General features: G+C 37.3%; 1 protein-coding gene across 2 annotated transcripts in view; it reads left to right on the top strand.

Moving 5' to 3' along the window:
- The first annotated feature begins 710 nt into the window (after positions 1 to 710).
- The window catches only part of LOC117970982 (synaptotagmin-1), a 195341-nt gene continuing 175569 nt past the window's right edge, over positions 711 to 20482 (top strand). For both annotated transcript variants that reach the window (XM_059027600.1, XM_059027596.1), the window contains exon 1: positions 711 to 965. The gene's annotated coding sequence lies outside the window, so the exon portion shown is untranslated. The remainder of the gene's footprint in view (positions 966 to 20482) is intronic.

Genomic DNA, 20482 nt, shown 5'->3' with positions numbered 1-20482 from the left:
TATTTAAACAAGGAAAGTGATCAGAAGCAATATCATTATCACTATAATACTATAACATGTATTGCATTTTTGCAAATACTATTTTTACCCTGTATGCATTCATACAACTGTACCAGCAGAGATTATATGTATTAGGCTTAACCCACCTAGAACTTAGATATTGAGTACAGCCAGCCACTTGCACCACAGAGTGGTTTACTGAAAATATTTTCTGCACTCTGACAGGGAGGTGAACACTTTAATTTAGCATGGCCTTTCCATTATGTTGAAAAAAAAACATAACTAAACATACATTTGTGATAAGAAATTCTGCCCTTTAAAAATCTGATTTGGGTTCAACCATGTGTGTGTGATTGTGTTTTGTTGTGTTTTTCATTACTGATGATCCTATCCTCCCAAGGGAAATCATGCCACAGCAGCCCCTATTCATGTGCATACACTAATACAATCTCAATGTGTTCTGTTTCTGTGTGTCTGTGTGTAGGGAAGGGGGTTGCTATGTGGATCCCCCCCGAGGAAAATTGTTTATTTGATGTCCTTGATTGTCATTCGCTGGGATCCTTAGTACACAACGTAAGGGGTGCTAATGCAAGATGAAAGGGTCATCCTAGTTTACTGTTTCCAGACTTGATATTCCATGCAGCTCCCTTTCCTTTCCGCCAATCAAAGGCAAGAGCTCAGTGATGCAGGCCCTTTCTCACTGGAGGGATTCCGAAGAAGCTGCATTGTGATGATGCTCTGTTAAACAGTCTAGTATCTCTCTCCCTCTTCCCAGCTTCAGATGAAGCCCATGTCTTTTATTTAACAGGGGCTAACACAGCAGCATATTTGAAGGCTTCTGCAAGCCAGACCGGAGAAGAAAAAAGCAGCAAGGCTTTCATTGACAAGACACCTCATTATTTTTAATGTTTCCAGATGAGCCTTCCTTAAAAGACAACCAATACCCAGAAGGACAGCATTACCAGGTAAGGCACTGTTCTTACTGAATCTGAGGTGCCACCTAGAATACTGCTGCTGATACTGAAGTGTACAGAACTGTATTGTGCAGAATGGGTGCTTGTGATCCCAATGCTTAGGAATGAAGTGCACCTCCCGATCTGTGTGTGTGTGTGTGTCTATTTATTTATTAATTTATACATTAATTTAAAAGGGGGGCGTGTGGGTGGATTTGTAGATTATTCCGTTTACCACAATGGACTGTGTCCAGGTGAATCCATATAATAGGAGTGTGGTATATGCTGTACTCTTGTTGCCTGATGTTATTCAAATAAAGCACAGTGCGTGGGAAGTGCTTGGGGAAGTGGCAGACGGCAGCTGAGGAAACTAATCCTTTGGTCCATGCCATCAGATAAAAGCAGCAAAGGTTGTTTCTCAGCTTTCAGACACGATGGGTTTATCTTTCACTTGACTTGCTCAGATTGGAAGAACTATTGATTTTCTAATTGCCACCAGTGTTAACTGAAAATCACCCACTTTTTCTTCGAGAGCGGTTTAATGAAAAATCTGGTATCGAAACACACTTAAATAGATATAGATGTAGATAAAGATGGATTACAGAGAAACAAGCATTCAAGGTTGCTACATTAACATTGTAAATATGCTGCATACTGGTTTTGATATTAAAACATTACTATAGTATGCATGTCTCTTTGCAATGTGGAGCAACACAACATAATACCCGTATGTACAGTATGCTAATAGTTTCAAAACAATGAAGATGTCTTTGAACTTGACGGTATCAGCATAAGAATACCACGTTTTTCCATCTACACGTGCAGCTACAACAAAAATTCGGCAGCAAACAGTCAGTAGGGCAGTCAGTAAGTTTTTTTTGTTTTTTTTTAATGTAGAGATCAGCCTTTCAAAAGCTGTAGTTGCTAGCTACTGTAGGTGACTGGATAAATAAAGTTAATCAGGATTAAACAAGTTATGTGCACTTGTCAGATATATAACAAAATGGCTTCAAATGGAATTTAGCTGCACAAAATGCAGTCAGAAATTAAACTACAGTATATCTGCTTTATGTATCGCACAGACTGGCTTGTAATTAGCAACGGTCTGTCTGTCTGTCCATCAGTATTTCTGTCGAACGATGTACAATACATAGAGCTCCAAAAAGAATAGTCTTTACAATATGTACTTCAGTCAGCATTGATACATACTGCCTTCTATTCATCGGAGCCAGTCCAATGACTGCTGTAGGATCGGAGGCAATAGAGGAATCTCCCCAGGTAAATGTTGCTGGCACTCTTTCCAAGTGGAGTCCTAAATCAGCAAAAAAAAAAAAAAAAGACAAAACATGCGCTTGGCCACCATGATCAAACAGATGTTAGCTTCCAAATGAATCATTTCCTTCTGTTATCAAGAGGGATGTTTTATATTCCTTACTTATTATTATTTTTTTATTTAGCAGACACCTTTATCCAAGGCGACTTACAGAGACTAGGGTGTGTGAACTATGCATCAACTGCAGAGTCACTTACAACTACGTCTCACCCAAAAGACAGAGCGCAAGGAGGTTAAGTGACTTGCTCAGGGTCACACAATGAGTCAGTGGCTGAGGTGGGATTTGAACCAGGGGAACCTCCTGGTTACAAGCCCTTTTCTTTAACCACTGGACCACACAGCCTCCTTGGATGGATATACTTAATATCCATTTGCAAGTATGAAGAGAGACCACTGGTCTACAGCAGTTCATTAGATGAATAAAAGTGCACAATTTGTTACTGGTTGATACATTGGGAATTAGTTACCATAATTGCTGCATGGAACTCAACTTCAGGTTAAGGTACGATGTTGGTGTTGTAGTAGATACAGTGAGATATGGGTGCATTGAAATACTGTGATTTGCATGGGGAAATATATTGTATACTCTATGGAGCATCTGTTTTGTGTTCATGCGTTATGTTGCAGTGTACTGTAGTATGACTCTTTTATATTGTATTGTAGGGCTGATGCTCTAATTTGCTGTATATTTACAGTTATAATATTGAGAGTATACATTTCATTAAAGTTGCTATTCAAATTAAATTTGTTGTTATTACTATTTAGATCTGGTCAGTCATTTGGGAGAAGTTAAAAAAATGTATTGCAATCTCAAGCATCCCCTACATTTTTTTAATTTCTTTTTTTCATAAAATATATCTTTGACGTCTTTTGACAAATATATCCTGTGAAAAAAATAAATAAAAAGGTGGTCTATCTTTATGTTCACACAGCAGGACCTAGTTAATGTTCCAAGGTCATTTCTGCTATAATGGACACACACACACAGACATGCTCACTGCTAACTTCGTTTGTTGTATTTTTTTTGTGTGTGTGTGTGTGTGCTCTGCTCTATCTGAGAGCCAAGCCCTGGGTTTAATCTGAGTCAATCAGGATCAGGCTTCTCTCTGCCCTAATTCAAAATCATGGCTGGCTTATTATTCTTTTTTAAAAACAGCATTTTCCATCTGTCAAGGCAAATCATTTTTGGTCTCACATTCATTGCGTCTGTTCTGCTATCCAAATTGGATGTCACTGTAAATTACCAGGTGTGCTATCACATCATCTGGGTCATTTTAATGATCTAGAAAGGATCAGATCTTAATGCTGTCAGCATGCCACTCAAAAACCTGCACCACACTGTTATTGGTTAGTGATGTTAAAAAGAGGGACAATTCATCAATGCTAGGGGACTAATATAAATAAAAGTACGGCAGGAATCTTCTGACGTTTAGAATAAAATAGACCATTTTGTTTAAACACTGTACAGGAAATCCTGAGCGTTTGATACCTGTGCATCTTGCGTTCATTTCCATTTTATTTTCACCCGTTTCCATATGGTGTTGTTAGCAGTGTCTCATAATTATGTTACACTAGAATAAAATCCATAAGGGGCTATTTGCTATATCTTACTTTAATATTCCATGAAGACTTATGAAACTAAACAACATCCTCTAAACCTGCTTGCCACTATTAGGCAAATGGCCATTATCTGGGTATTTACAGCAGTAGGAGGTTATAAATACACGATCGTGTCTGCCACTGTAATTGTGGTACAGACAGCTCATTAAATCTTTTGCATATCTTTAAAGAGGAGACTATTATCTAGTCAGGGATAATAAGATATTTAATGAGCAAGTAGTCTGGTTATCTGGCAACAAACTCCCAATCCCAGTTTTAATGCTTTCCTAGAAAAGGAGAACATTTAGGATGATTTATTCAGAGATATGAAGATGTTTAGTAAGTAGGGTTTTAAAGTGAGGAAAAACAGGCAAAAAAAATCCCCACTCCTAGTCTTGCTTTAAATCATTTGTTGTTTACATAATTTGTGTCGATACTGTTGTTATATTTCCCAAATCTTATTAATAAGAGGTACCTTAGCATTTAGCTTGTCCAAAGTCTCAGAAGCTGTGAGCAATGTGGTTTTACGTTATCTGGAGATTATATATATATATATATATATATATATATATATATATATATATATATATATATATATATATTATGAAAAACCTGGACTGTTCATGTCCCTGAAAGCAGAGCCCCAAACGCATCAGTAAATGCAGAAACAGATTGTGTAGCATGATGGGAATACATTATTTTAGGCGACAACCCCAAGGAAATAAAAAGAATATCCAAGATGAAAGTCAACTAGCGACAACAGGAGTAGCATCCCCTCACATCTTGTGGACATTTAGCGGCCTCGCTAGTTAACGTTCCACAGGAAAACCAAAAACAATAACTGCTTAAACTCCCTTTTAAACTGTGTAATTCTAATTTCCTGCTATTCTGAAAAACAGCCACACAATACAGTAAGATAGCATGCAGAATTATTACTGTGGACAATTTGCAAAGGCTAAGAAAACATTCTGTTCTAAAAGCAGCTCATTATTCATGTTTCACTGATGTATTCAGTGTACATGCAACTGAATCTGCCTAGATGCATCAGAAATGTTTGATATAAAAAATTGATTTTCAAAAGTGCCAGTCCCTAAGGTATTATGCCATGCCATATTAAGGGCTAGACTAGAGAAAGGGTTCAAGCATAAACCGGGATATAGTGTTTAATATCTGCAGTAGCTTCATCTGAACAATCAGGCATTAACTAGCATCCGCTCTGTGTGTTTTTTTTTCTTCCCTCTGAACAGATTCTGAAAAGGGTATTTAAAGTCTAATTTCTTCATTATCAGCCTCAGCTAAGGAAAAGGATGGTATCAACTGCTGTCCTGACACTGCTGTAAAAAAAGTATTGTAATTGTTCCTGCCTTGAGATTTACTATTTTTTTTTGTTTGTTTTTTAAAGAAAACAATGGGTGTAAATTGTCTTATCAGAAGCCAAGGAGACCTGTCATTAAAACCTGGTGTACAATAGATAAGACCCAAATTACTCAAAAATCAGTGAAATATTACTTTCAATAGAAGCCTGAAGTGCCTTTTCAGTGCCCAGTTAAAGGTAGCCTTTGTCAATTAATATGACTCTGGACTTCTCTCATTACACTGAAATGTTATTAACAGTGGCAATCCTAGATCGCACTGTTCTCACTGGAAATGATACAAAACTCACAGGGGAATACAGCAGACAGGATTTGTTCACGAACACTGTCAGGGGTGGTGGCGATTAATAAGTAGTTACCTTTGAACTGAAACCCCTGTACAAAAGGTGCAAAACCAGGCTGGTCTCTCTGACACTCCTGCAGTAGTAGAGTATTTAAAAGGATGAACAGCTACACCCCTGTATTAATGGCTCTCTGGAAGAGAGGATAAGAACAGCTAGAGGCTAGTGCTAATGTGCTGTCTGTGTTGCTGCATGGATGGGCCACTCAACAATGGGATGGATCTTCGACGGGATTGTCTATTTGGGCTTGCTACCTCATTAGCAGCACATTTGCCCTTAATTAATCTAACAAGTACTCAATGGATGTTTTTAGTCTGTTCCAAATATGATACAAGTTCTGTGAATGTATTTATTTATACGTGGTTCCCTCGTATTTTCCACTCATGTTCAAGTGCTACAGTGCAACATGTAAAGCAGGTAGGGTTCAAGACAAGTTTAGCAGTAATGGCAAGGACAATGTGTTTTAAAATATATTTTGCAATGGTCCTGATACACAAAAACACAGGTAGTTGTATGATACCATGATACTGTTGTACTGTTCCATCAAAGACTCATTACATTGTACTGTGGCTGCCTATATGCATGGCCTCTGAGTACATCAGCATTCCATTGCCTTTTACTGGAGTCCGGTAATGTATTGGATTTGATTCATGTCATACTCATTGTGGTGGGGTCTGTGGCACTGAAACATGGAAGAATTGCTAGCCTGGATAAGGGTGTCTGCTAAGAAATATCCGTTCTTAATGGACTGTTTTCCTGCAGAGAGCAATGATATGAAGGGCAAGACCTGAAAGTAGCAGTACAAAAGGTTGAGCGATTACAGACAATTATCAGACATCAACAATTCCACACCATAATATATTTTTTCATTTCTTGTACCAAGGTTTTACATCATAGAGAAAGTAAATATCATCAAGATAACATAAAAAAAGTTAAGCAATTTACGTCAGTCACCATTTTGTAATATAAACCTAACATCTCAAACCGGAAATTACTTTTTCCATGCCCCTTTTAATATCCTGCGTTAACAGGGCCAAGCCAATGACTGTAGCTATTTTTGATTAATTATTACTAAAGGGCAAATGCAGTCACAAAGGTAGGCTCCAGGACCTTTTAAAAATATATGAATGTAATAAGGAATATAGCAGTGAACTCAGAGATATAATTCAGGCAATATTTTACACATCTTCTTCTCTATCCATAAAACCTGCACATTTTATTATTTCATGTTAATAAATGTGTAATAACTAAGTAGTCTTTGACTGCATTAGCAACGGAAGTACTAAAAACATTGGGTGATTGAAATTTGGTTAAAGAGTAATGGCAAAATGTTAAAGTACTGTAACGTCAAATTACATTTTCATAGATGTGTACCCTTATCTTGTAACGTTTTCAAACATTCCCATGTGGATTTTATTGCAATTACTGAAATTATGTAATTTGTTTTTTCTTTACTTTTTGATGGCATAGTCTGTGCTGTGGTGCTGTAGTCTGAATCTGATCTGCAGTTCTAGTTGCCACCTACAGTTGCCACCTACAGAGATATGTAATTTACACTAGGTAAGTGTCTTTATATAAGTGAGAGCCAGCACCATCACTTGCCTAAGTTACAACACTTGGCAACTAAAACTTCAGCAACCTCTAAACTTATATAAAAAAAAAACATTTGAGTAATTGCAATAACCCGATAGATCCCTGACAATATTCTGTAGAAAATGTGTGTATCTGCAGTGCAACTTTATAAGAGTTTCTTGCTCTGTTGATAAAAACCCCTGGAAAAGACAGACAAAGTCACACCAAACACATTTTAAAACTCACATTTTGTATTAAAAATGTATTATGATTCAATAATTAAATAAGCAGAAATTAAAATGAATTTGATTGTGTTGTTAATTAGATAGCCTGGCACAGATGAAACTGAATAATTAAATGCAATGAAAAAAATAAATAAAAATACTGTCCCATAATAAATTCAACCAATTTACCCCAATCCCATGACAAAAATTGTTCTTCTTGCTTGCCAGCGAAAGAGAGTATTTACATTTTCTTTCATCTTGTATTAAAGCAGTAATGTTCTTAAGTAGCTAGATGTACAAAACTATTTAAAGAGTACAAACCTGTAGGTCTTCAAATAAATTAACTATAGCCATCTATATACATTTCCACTTAAATGCTACATCACAAATAAACCCATTTTTTTGTGGTTAACATCAATGGACTTGTAAGCTGTCAGAAAATGTTTTTGTAAGTTGAATCATTTCAAATTGTAATGTGTTATAGCTTACCTCAGCTCAGGTGCAGGATGCATCAGACCTAGAGTAATGAAGGTCAAGTGGGTTGAAATAATTTCAAATCTCAGCAAGGATGGTGACAAAACTACACAGAGAAAGAAGACCTTGTGTTGCAGAGATACTTTCAGACAGTAAAGCAGTGATGCATGTACTGTAGGTGATATTATCAGGGTTTACCTCTCAAATGGAAATGCTAAGCCATTATTGTACTCAATGCAGCATTCATTTACCACTGGCGGTCCAGAATCTGGACAATAATACTGTAATATAAGCTCAAGGAGGTCTTCAGTTGCAATTTGTGAGTACAATGGTTTAGGAGCATCAATCTACTTCATAAAGTTAATTAAGCTGTAGGCTCTGATACTCTCTTAACAACCTCTCAGTGCTGCTATTCCTTAAGCCAAGGAGCAATGTTGGTGCGACCCCAATCAGAGAATGAGTATTGTACTCAATCTGAGGAAAGATGGGGGCGAGATGTGTTTTTAATGGACAGCAGCGAGACCAGGCTTTTTTCCTGCTTGGCTATATGTTTTAAAGAGTATCTTTGTCACTCTGTTCTGGTGCAAACAGCCTTGTTTGCAACCATGGTTACCAATCCTCTTGCTTATTCTATGTTATCATTCTACAGATTTTTCTATACAGGAAGCATGCAATGATGGCAGATGAAGCTTATGCAAATAGACGCGACCCACCTTCCCTCCCCCACCATTGGCTTCAGGTGAAATATCCAGGGAGCTTGTACTCTCTGCTCCACTGTTCCCTTTCTCTCTTTTTACCATATGGAGAAAGCGACATCATGCCTTTAACCATGCTGTAGGTGTTTAACAGGAAATCTGCATTTGCCAATTGCAGATTTACAGCAGAAAAACCAAGCAATGTATTCCTAATGCTGGTTACCTCCAAAAGCAATGTTGCACCTGTGCAGCATTAGCTAGTCGTCTGAAGTTTATCATTAAGTCTCACCTCTTTCTCACTCGATTGTGGTAGTACTTTCGGGTTCTATATGTTTCCATGCAGTTTACTTTTAGCCAGAGAAATTCTCGTTCCAAATGCAAATAACCAAATTAATATTAAAATACGGGAGGGTATATTTAAATGTTTCTGTCTGACTTAAAATCGGTTGCTATCGTTCAGCTTTCTTAAACTGGGTTTCCACAACATTTTTTAAATAAAAAAGCATGTGGAAAAAACAAACAAACAAAAAAAAACCCAGACATAACGTAATACAAATAATAATAAACAAAACATTCCATAAGAAAGCTCTGTGCGCTACCCTTGTACTATTTGCTAAACATGTTTGACTGCATGTTCGAACATAGCTAAAATACCAGCACCTTAAGTAGGTTAATAATATAAAAATAATCCAGTCAAAATGTTTAGTACAGTTTTTAAAATATTGGTAATAAATCAGGCTATCCTACTCACCTCATTTCCCACTACATATTATTCTTATTCGTATTCCTTTTGTAGATACCCATGATAGATGCTACTTAATGCTAGTATACAGTAAATTGCATCTTATTGCTAAGGGACAGAACAGTCTAGACTAAAGCAATCAGCTATCCAATGACCAATCACGAAGATAACAAAAGTAAGTGTAAAGAAGGGCTTTGTTATTTATTTATGTATTCATTGCAAAGGGTTTTTTTGTAGTAGCTTCATTATAAAGCAATTTTTATGAGTCAAATGTCAATAATCTGAAACGATGAATAAATTGTGTCACGTAAAAACAAAGCAAAAAAAACACTGAATGAAGAGTTCTCTAAACCCCTCGTACTCTATGTTTTTTTTTTTCTTATTTGGTCAAAGAAGCTTGCCAATAAAGCCTTGGCACAGCCTTCAGTTACAGCTGTCACAAACGGGATTTTACTGCTGAAGTCTCGTATGCATAATGGACGACTTCTGGACATGTTTCCATGCAAAACAAAACTTTGTAGTCGTACAATGTTTTTGGTGTGAACTTCCTATAGTGTGTGGCATGTGTGTGGTGTATGCTGCTGCTGCGCCACATAAATAGTGACTGTGGAGAGAGTGACGACTTTCTAAGCTGCGTGGAAACCCAACCTATGTTGTTCTAATATGAGAAAAATAACCATCATAGTAATCCATTATACCCACTCACTAGTTACTCTTATCTCCTCTGTTGGGTTCTCATATCACCTATATGCTGATGACACTCAGATCTTTCTCTCTTTTCCTTCCTTTGACTCCCATATCTCCTCTCACATTTCAGATTGTCCCTCAGCAAGCTCATCTTGGACACATTCACATCACCTTAAACTCAGCCTTTCTAAATCCAACCTTTTACTTTCCTTCTACTCCTCTCTACTCTGACCTCTCTATCTCAGTCTCCCTTGATGCTATCAATCTTTCTCCTTCTGCAAGAAACCTAGGTGTTATTTTGGACCCTTCCCTCTCCTATTCTCAACAAATCTCTTCACTAACACGTACTTGTTGTTTCTTTCTTAACAACATCTATAGAATCCGCTCTTTTCTATCTACTTATTCCACTCAACTCCTGGTGCAAGCTCTTGTTCTTTCTAGATTGGATTATTGTAACTCTCTCCTCGATGGTTTCCCTGCTTCGGCTATTCGTCCTCTTCAACTTATTAAAAATTCTGCTGCTCACCTGGTATTCTCCCAGCCCCGCTACTCTCACGCTACCCCTCTGCTTCACACTCTCCACTTGCATCCAATTTAAGACCCTTGCTCTTGCCTATCGCTCTATTCATCATACTGCCCCTTCCTATCTCCAATCCCTCCTTATATTCCCTCTCGCCCACTCCGCTCATCCTCTACTGTCCGACTATGCCTTCTCTTCATTGCCGGGAGATGCCTGCCCTGGAGGTAGTTTGCTGCTGACCTCTGGGGATTTGCTGAGGTTGGAGGATCCAGCCTTGGCGCTGCCAGCAAGTCTGCTGACAGCCTCACCGTTGGCAGCATTTCCGCTGCCAGGGGCGCAACAGGAGGAGCCAACCTTGGTGATGTCAGCACGTTTGCTGACAGCATTACCCATAGCAGCATTTCTGTCAAATTTTCCACGGCAAGCGGGGCTACGGGAGGAGGACCTCACCTCACTGACAGCATTTCCGCTGTCAGCAGTTACACTGACAGCATTGCCACCGTCAGCCTTGCCACTGCCAGCCGTGGCACTGACAACATTGATGCCCATGGACACCTTGAAGTCCCTGTTCTTGGCCAGAGACTTTGTGCAGGACTTTGGGGATTTTATAGGGGGAGGTGGCCATTGAGGCCATGTGTGTTGCGCACAAGGGGGAGGTATGTGGCAGTGTGCCCCGCCCCTGTGTGTATTTTGTGTTATATGTTGTCTGTGGTGTGTTAATGTTGGTGTATATGTATTGGTGCATGGAATATAAATGGGTCTGTGTAACACAAGTGATTTAAAATATATAGTTGTATTTAGGCACTGGGATTGCACAATCACTTCACGTGCAGATAAAGTATGTAATAGTATGTGAGCACGGGATTGCACAAATTAGTTCACGTGCGAGATTCAAGTAAATGATTAATTAGTAATTGAATCTCAGCACAGCCGTATATATAGAGGCACGAAGCACTCACTCGGGGTTGGGTGTACAGTGAGGAGGTACGGGGGAGAGAGAGGAGAAAATAATTATAACAATTGTTACTTCCTGCTAGAGGAACAGCACGGTACTTGTTGGTTTTGTTTTGTCTGTTTGTTTATCTATTTGTTTTGGCCACCGCGCCGTTTTATTTTACAAAGTGTTTTGTGTTTTGTTTAAATCTTTTATTTGCATTTGTTAATAAAAAGCTGAGCGCTGTAGTGGCTCCGTTTAAACCCCAGTATGCTGTGTTGTGCTGCAATTACTTCCTGATCTGACATCACCACACACGTCATCCTGTTCAGAAAGATATAAAGAGTTTTACTCATAAGTAATAAAACATTAGACCCAAAGTTTCCAAACAAGAGATCTTTTTTAGTCTTTTTTTACACTGACAAACGACTTTCGTTGCAAGTCTATGCTGTTTTCCCTTAGGGCAATATACACCTGTGTCAAAGCCATAGGGAGTAAAAGCTGAATAATAAAAAAACACGATTTTCATAAAAATAGTCTGTACGCGCAACAGGCTCAACCAGCTAATACATGTCCCACTGTATTTCCCCAGCATGTAAGAGATAAAGAGCCATCATTGCATTACTTCTTTCGTTTTGAAAAGTGTTTACCACATTCTGTCTCCTTTTTAATTACAGTATGCTTCATGTGTTTCAAAAATAGATTCATAAAAAAGACCAACTGGGGTTACCACTGTGAAATGAGAAACTCTTAAATATGACACGCTCTATTTTAGATAAATATTAAAAAAATAAGTAATGCTTAAGAAAGTTCCTCTGTGTAAGATACACAAGGTTGCCAAATGTCTTGATTTCTCAGACTTTGTACCTAGATTTAGCCTATGTTCCGGAGTCACATGATGCTATATCCCACCTTCATGTTGCACAGTTTGGGGAAATGTAGTATATTTCAAACTTTAACTGTTTTCATTTAGAATACCAATGAGCTCAGTTTGTTGTACCTTATCTAAATTCACAATTCTAAAGCGCACTATATATATATATATATATATATATATATATATATATATATATATATATATATATATATATATATATATATATATATTATTTAAACATTTATTTTGCAGACACCTTTATCCAAGGCGACTTAGATATATATGTTAAACGCATAGTCATAATTTGGTCAATCAATGAAAAAAATAACCAAAGAACGAAATTAAACGTTATTTCGGTCTTTGAGTAAATTGTTTTGATCAAATTGTGAAATGGAAAATATCAAACAAACGAAGAACGAAAAACACAAAAGAATAGACAGCTTCCTTGGTCTTCTGGAGGATCTCTGAAGTGCCTTTACTGTTGAATTGAATTTTAATTGTCTGATAGTTCAATCCTAATTTGGACAAAGTTCCCAAAGAAAACAAAATCTCTCTTCGTCCAGCAGTAGTAGCTGATTCTGGGGCTCATTTTTGTCAAACATCCTATCACTAACCTTTCTCCTGACTGTAACCCTAGCCCTAACCTGAATGTTGATTTCCTAACCCAGTTCCTCGTTGCAGCTTCCATTTCACACCTAGGTTCTCTATCCTGGTAAATTAAATGAATTGCATACTTCCGTGAACAGATCACAGCGCATCTTTAGAATGAAACAAAGCTTGGAATTGCATGAATTGACCTTCTCAGGTGCTGAGCCAATTGTATTGAATGATGCAAAAGAAACACGGTTTAGATTTCCGCTGCATCACCCCATTTGTCTCCAGCTCTGTACAGCACTTAGTCTTGTTTTGTTAATGCAGTTATTCAAATGTTGATGGACTCTATAGGACAGTTACTGAATCTGTTTGGTGATTTAAATACATTGATATCCATGATACATTTCTAGACTGCCATATATTAAAACAAACCAACAGGTGAACAGTTTCATGAACATCACACTTGAGTTAATTGTAATAGCTGGGCATTTACCAAAGGTATTTCTCTTGCATGGAAACTGCTGTGTAATACATAGAAAGAGCTTTACAAAAAAAACATGTAATCAGTTATGTAATTACATGCTAATTACACACTTATTCCACCAGCAGTTACTATGTAAGAACCCTTGGTAGTTGCACAGTTATTACCATGTAATTGCATTTTTATATATGCCCCATTATCTACACTCCCATTATTCATCAGCAACCAGGAAATCAGAGGCACAGCATGGGTCATACTTAAAAACAATACTGAAACTGTTTAAGAATCATTTGCAAATGCTAAAACTATTGCTGTAGTTTGAAAAAAAAAAATCACACACAATTCTCTTAAAATGTGTTTCTTTCAGAGAAAAACAGAGAAAAGCTACTGCATTCAAGGTAATATTTACAAATCTAATTTACCAGATTTTAGTTTTTTAATTAAATAATTTTATTAAAGACAGAGCAGATATTTTAATATTGCCTAGTTCCATTTTGCAGCAACCTCTGTCCTTGCTGTAGAATGTTTCTGATCACTAAAGGAGAGGCAGCAGAAGAAAAAAAATTATTTTTCAAATTAATTTGTTCATATCCATATGGCTGCTGGGCTCTGTCTGCTTGTGGGATAGATGTTAGGGTTTCACATAATCCAATAAATGACAGGCCACAGGATTAGTAGCAGTCTGTGTGGATGTGATAAAACAAATGAATAAAAATGAGTTGTAAGGAAGGCTGTGTATTAGGGTGATGTGACATAAAGTTATGTGCAGAGAGTCAACATTCTCAAGAGATTAGCAGAGGAATACTGTGTGCGATGATTCTGGGCGATGTTCAAATTGTAGGCAACATGCAAGGAACATCTCCAGCTTTTGTCCTGCTCGCTGATTAAAATTATTAATTATAGAAGATAATGTATCACAATGGACATGCCGTTATCAAACAACTCCATTCTGATGGTAGCTGCTAAGGTAGATGGCTCGGCAACACTTTTTAAATGAACGTACTTTAAATTCAGCAAGGCCACCTGGCTTTAACATGCAGTTTATGACATAAATAAACTCCATGAATAATACTAGTGGCAAATTTGATCTGTTTAATCCATGACGCACAGACTCAAATTAGATATAAATTTTTTCCAGAGCCAATGTAAAAGTCACGTTGCCTAATCAAGTTTCAAGTATATACAATGCTACAGAAAGAACTGTGGATGAGAATCAAATGATTTGTTTTATTTTCTATGAAGGGCGTAGCGTGAACTATCATATTTCATTCTGCAAGCCAGCTGTAGGCCATTATAAGGATTTTCTGACAATCATCCAAGAATATTTACTATTAATAGAATTGTTACATACATAGATATCCCCAAAGAGGCACGGTAGGCAGTATAGTTAAAGCTTCATATATGGAAATTCTGGCCTGTGATTAGTTAAAACCTCATTATAGGAGCAACAATAGATGTAACTATTGCCCTCACATCCTTACACCACCAGGCAATAGTCTCAGTCTGTCATGTGATTGGTTTACATCACTCCTAAACAACAAGATAAAAATGGCTGAATGAAAAAAAACTGCTGAATGGCGATTCTGTGACAGAAAATTAATTAAAAAACATACTACCAAAGAAAGAAAAAAACTTGCGGTATTAACTTCAAAAACATTTTCTGGTATGTATTTATGCTATTTAATTATTTACTTGCGCTGTATCAGCTATATTTAAACCAAAATATTGTAAACAAATATTTGGCGAATCACAATCATAAAATCTATTTTGCTCCTTAATGTTGGTGCCCTGTTGCAATGGTAGATTACTTCATTATATGTATAGCACTAAGATATTCTTGCCAAAAAATGTTTACACGAAAAACACAAAAATAAAAGGCTTGCAAATATTTATGGCTTTACAGTATATAAAGTCATATTTACTATCCAACCTTGCCTCTAGTGGAAAATTAAATGACTATTGTTACCTGCTTTTCTCGGATCTTTTCTCTGGTCTATAAGTTTCCACTATAGCCCACAATATATATATATATATATATATATATATATATATATATATATATATATATATATATATATATAGTGGACATTATAAAAGGTTATAATGAAATAGTTCAATTTGAACAATACGGTGGCGGATTAATACCTCATGAATGACTCATTTTAAGTAGCTACAAACAACATGTTTTATAGCCATATAGAAGAATTATGAGGAGCACTGAGTATTTGGAAGCCTGAGAAATGTACTTGTAACACATTTGGGCTACAGCTGGCAATATTACTATATAATGAATTCTGTCTCTCTGTGGACATATTGCTTGCATTTTATATTCCATATGATCACTTTAAAGTTTCACTTGTCTGCTGCTCCTTTTTTATCCTCTGCAATAACAGCTCTGTGAAGAGGGGCTCAGCGCTGATGCCAAATAAGTTTGAGAGAGGTCTTATCTATTGAAAATGGTAATTGAGATTAATGGGGATGCAAGTTTCTCATGTCAAATAGGCAGAAGGAATGTGTTCGACAGGGGAGCTCAATGCTTGCCAAAATAAAATAATCCCAAGCTGCTGTATACTGTAGCCTTCATAGAATAAATGCTGTTTATCAGGACATAAATAACATTAGTCACGAAAAAGGAGAGGAGGTCTTTCGACCAATTATTGTTCGTCCTTGCAATTTAAAAGAAGCCCATTATTACAACAAAAAAGAAAAGGAGGGTGACTAGCAAATTAGCAATAATAGCCAGTATCACATGTTCAATAATTGTAGTAGTGCAAATATGTTTGGCAACAGTCCATATTTTGTATAATGGTCTGTTAATGTAAAATGTCCGGTGTAGAAATTCCATGGTCATTTGAAATGCTGGCCTTTTTTATTACCTGTCCCTCTTTCCCACAAAATGTTAGCATTTGACTGACTGGATTTACTATGGACAGGCCAAAGTATGGGGACAGGCTGTTTTAGCCCTCTCTAGCAATTTGTCCTGGGCTGACATATTGACCATTCTGCTTGGAAACTGGCATGTATCATCTCTTGAGAACAGTCATGTATCTTCTCCATGAAGCAGAGTTATGTTCAACTTCAGTATTGGCAGGCTGTCAGTTTCTTGGGTACACTGTTTAAACACACACACACACAAACTCTCTGTATTGTATATCTGGACAGTTCCCCCAATAAACCAATCAATTATAAATATATTTGATTTGCTTTGCTTTAAATATGACCTCACCGTCACCACACCTTGTGTTTATCTCCAATACAAAGTTCTGGTTCTCAATTGCCTCGTCCAGTGGCCAGACAACAGTCCCTTTAACAAATCATTTTAAGGCTACAGTTTACACGTAACATGCACAATAAATTAATTTCCAATTAATTGCAGTTGTGAGAGTTGTCTTGAATTATAAATATACTACAGTATGCACCTGTAATTTAAAAGGCATGTCAGTTTTAAACATCCAAACACAAAGTAAATTTATCTAAAGCTAATTGATATTGTCCAGGTGATGGCCCTAGCCTTTTCATTCTCAGTAGCTTATTGTAGCCTGCAGACATGAATGTATTGTTTACTGCTAACTGTAATTTACTTCAACAAAGCCCCTTTGACATTTACTTGACTTATTGTTTTAGTTTCACAAGCTTTCAGAGATATGCCAGTAGCACTGATGGAAGTGCACCAGCCTTTTTCCAAAATGTAGGGTGACTTCTTTTGGGCCCAGCTTTCTGTTTTGGAGCCAGGTGGCAGTTGTTGTGTACTCTTCATTCTAAACCTTTGAGTCAGACCTTGGTTATATAGCTATGGGCAAATGTTTTGCATCAGCAATAGGCAGCACACATAAGAGGCTTGGGGAGGCTAAGCCTCCCCAAAGTAAATTGCCCAAACCCTCACAAGAAATTGTTCTGACCAACAATTTGTGAGAGAAGAAGATAGATTTTTTCCCCCGCAAGCGTGCAAAGCAGGTCTAACAAACATACTTCTGTGCATCCGCCAGACCACTAGGGCAGCTGGGATATCAAAATCAACTCTGTAGTACAGATACAGGATTTAGTTAAATGTTATGCGAGGAGACAATGCTTGGCTGGTTTAACGTCCATTCTTCCCACCGATCTGGGCCCCCCATACCGCTGCAGGAGGCAGTCAACGAAAACGCTGAATCCTTTTCGCTCATTCCCTTGCCTGGAACATCCTCTTCACAATTTCTACATTTTTTAAAATTGCTGTTGCAATCAAGTATTTTCTGTTTTGTATTTGTAATTAATTTAGAACAATTTTTAGATTTTATTTTTCACTATGACATTATGGACGTTTTTTGTGTTGATCAGTGGCAAAAACTCCTAATTAAATCCATTTTGATTCCATGTTGTAACACAATAAAATGTGGAAAAGTCCAAGGGGGGTGAATACTTTTGGGAGCCACTGTATATATGTAGCATCCCTGAGTGGTTTCGAGGTCTGTTTTGTGCTATAAACTATTATACAGTACAAGTTCTCAAAAAGACGCAAGAGAATGAATCCGGTTTACAGCTTTTATTTGTGTCCGTCAGTCCGACTATTTTTCAAACTCAACACTATGAATGAAACTTAGTATCCAGACTCACTAGTAACAGAGTAATAAAAAAAATAATGCAAGTCTTAATATATATAATGGGCGTGTATCTTGCGTGTTGGGTTCAATAAATGCAGGGGGAAAAGTGTGGAATAGCCTCCCCAAACAAAGGACTCACGCGTCGCCTATGGCATCAGCCTATAGAATTAACAAATGGGACATTTTGAAATCTAACATTATTATAACTATTGTGGCTTCTGGTAGACTTTTGAGATAACAATGTGTAGTTTATTTGAGTATATGATGTTAAATAAAAAATTTAAATTATGTTCATATCGTTTTTTTTTGTCTGTTGTTGTTTTTACTTTGTCTCAATCATAAAATTCTAGGCGATGCAACATTTTTGGACATAGTTGTAGACTTTAAATGACTGTTTCCAAGGAATTGTAATGAATAACATATTGCAAAGTGGGAGATTTTTGGTAAATCCTGGTCAGTTGCTACTTGGAGGAATCTTGTCTCCAATGCATGTAGACTGGCATCATTTATCAGACTTTACTATTATTGTAAAGCAAAATATTTATCTGCTGCTTCCTGTTTTGCTCCCCAGACAACACACACACAACACCTGTTCACTGCTGAAGAACTGCATTTTTCTTGTTTTATGATTAAGTATGTTTTTTTATGTGGACAGATGGTTGATGCTAAATTAAGTGTTGCAGTTGAGAGCTTCAGGAAGAGCCTTTATGTGGCAATGTCACAGTGAGCTGTGACAGTCATTCCCTTTGAAGTTCAGGTTCTGGGGGGCCCTGTTTGCAGATGCAGCAAGTGCTGCCAGGGTAGTAGGAAGACATCCAGAAGCTCTCCGCACTTCACCAGTGACTCATCACTCGTATAACAGCAGGCAATTTAAAATACAGTACATACCTTCCAACAAAATGACCCAATCACCTCATTCTCAATCACCTTGAAGGAGCAGTCTTTCTGTTGATTTACAGCATGACCCCCACCAAAGAGGAAGATATTCAGATTATCTTAAAAAAAGGTCAGGTCAGGTCTTCATAAGACCACATTTACTGTAATATTCTTCCAAAGAAGACCATAAAATGAAATGGCAAACCTGTGTTATCTTCAAGGACATCAAAAGGCAACAGTCAAGGACTTTTGCTTGGTATCCAATGCGTCTCACAGCATTATTTTTCACAGTATTGTGATTCTCTCACAGTGATTGAAGTTGGCTTGGTTACAAGGAGACCAGCTCCTAGATTGATATGCCCAGGTTGTTAAGAGGCTGGAAGTCAAGGTCTGATTGTGTGTTTTCCTTTACTTCCAGTCATTGAGTAAGCCTGCGGCTCAGCTAACAACCTGGAAGACTTAGAAATTGTGGATTTATTGATGGTTTAAAAGTGCACTTTCTTATCTCAGTAGTATCTGAAGGTGGAAAGGGTGTCAACTGCCTATTTGCATTTAAATGGACACATTGCCTCTGAGAACAATTGAATATGTTTGAGGACTCTGATCTTTTTGTTCTTGTGCCCTTGTCAGTAGCAATAAAACACCTGGAGAAAGGATTTTTTTTTTTGCTAAAGGACAGATGTCAACAGAAATGGCTGAGATTTATTATAGTAGAAATGCCATTTTCTTTTAGAAAGGAGAATAACAGGTTAGGTTAATGAAAAGCTGCAGACGCAGAATATTTGCAGAAAAAGGCTTTTTGATCTGTTATTCGTGACTTGATTTAACAAGAAGAAAGACTGTGGAGAGGTAGAAAAGTATTATCATGGTATGCTTTGAATATAGTTCTGGATGTAACGATTATAAAAACCTACAGTGGTAGATCAAATCCAAAATGTTTTCTGTTAGGAGCTCATCCCAAGTCAGACAGGCCTGTCTTTGACTGGTCCCAGACATACAAAGCATCAGAACACAGAATATGCAGGATATGAGAATTGTAGGAGGGAAGTCCGGGGGACAGGGCTGCACTACTCCTTTATTATTTCTCGCTAGGCTTTACTATACTTGAAACATACTAGTTATTCTTAGGAAGCATCATGGTGTACACTTTACAACATAGTACAAGTTTAATAGGGGAACACTGAGGTCAATTTATTTTGTTTGGAAAAAAAATGTTACTTGTTCAACTGTTAAAACAAGCAAGTGTACCTTTAACTTTTCACCGTGGCCCCAAGACTGTTTGACATGTTTGGGAGAGTGACAGTGTGATGGTTAATTAGCCTGTATGCAGCATCATTCTGATACAGAGCATTTATACATACGGCTTTCAGCTTTTTAAAAGCACAGCTTGCATTGACTGGAAAGAGACAGTTGGTGCTTCACGGGATTCCAGAAAATAAAAGCCAGTGCAAATATAAGATTCCTCTCATACTGCAATATAAGAATACATACATGGACATGTAGAGAAGCAGATGAGTTTTACCTCTGCAGGAATGGTATTAATTGGAATTTCAGGACCTTGGACAGAAACCTGTTATATGAGCTTTTTAAAGCCAAGGAAAATCCATCATTACTGATTACTTAAAAC

This window comes from Acipenser ruthenus, chromosome 7, assembly GCF_902713425.1.
Source record: "Acipenser ruthenus chromosome 7, fAciRut3.2 maternal haplotype, whole genome shotgun sequence".
Taxonomy (NCBI): Eukaryota; Metazoa; Chordata; class Actinopteri; order Acipenseriformes; family Acipenseridae; genus Acipenser; species Acipenser ruthenus.
This window is presented reverse-complemented; position numbering and strand designations above follow the sequence as displayed.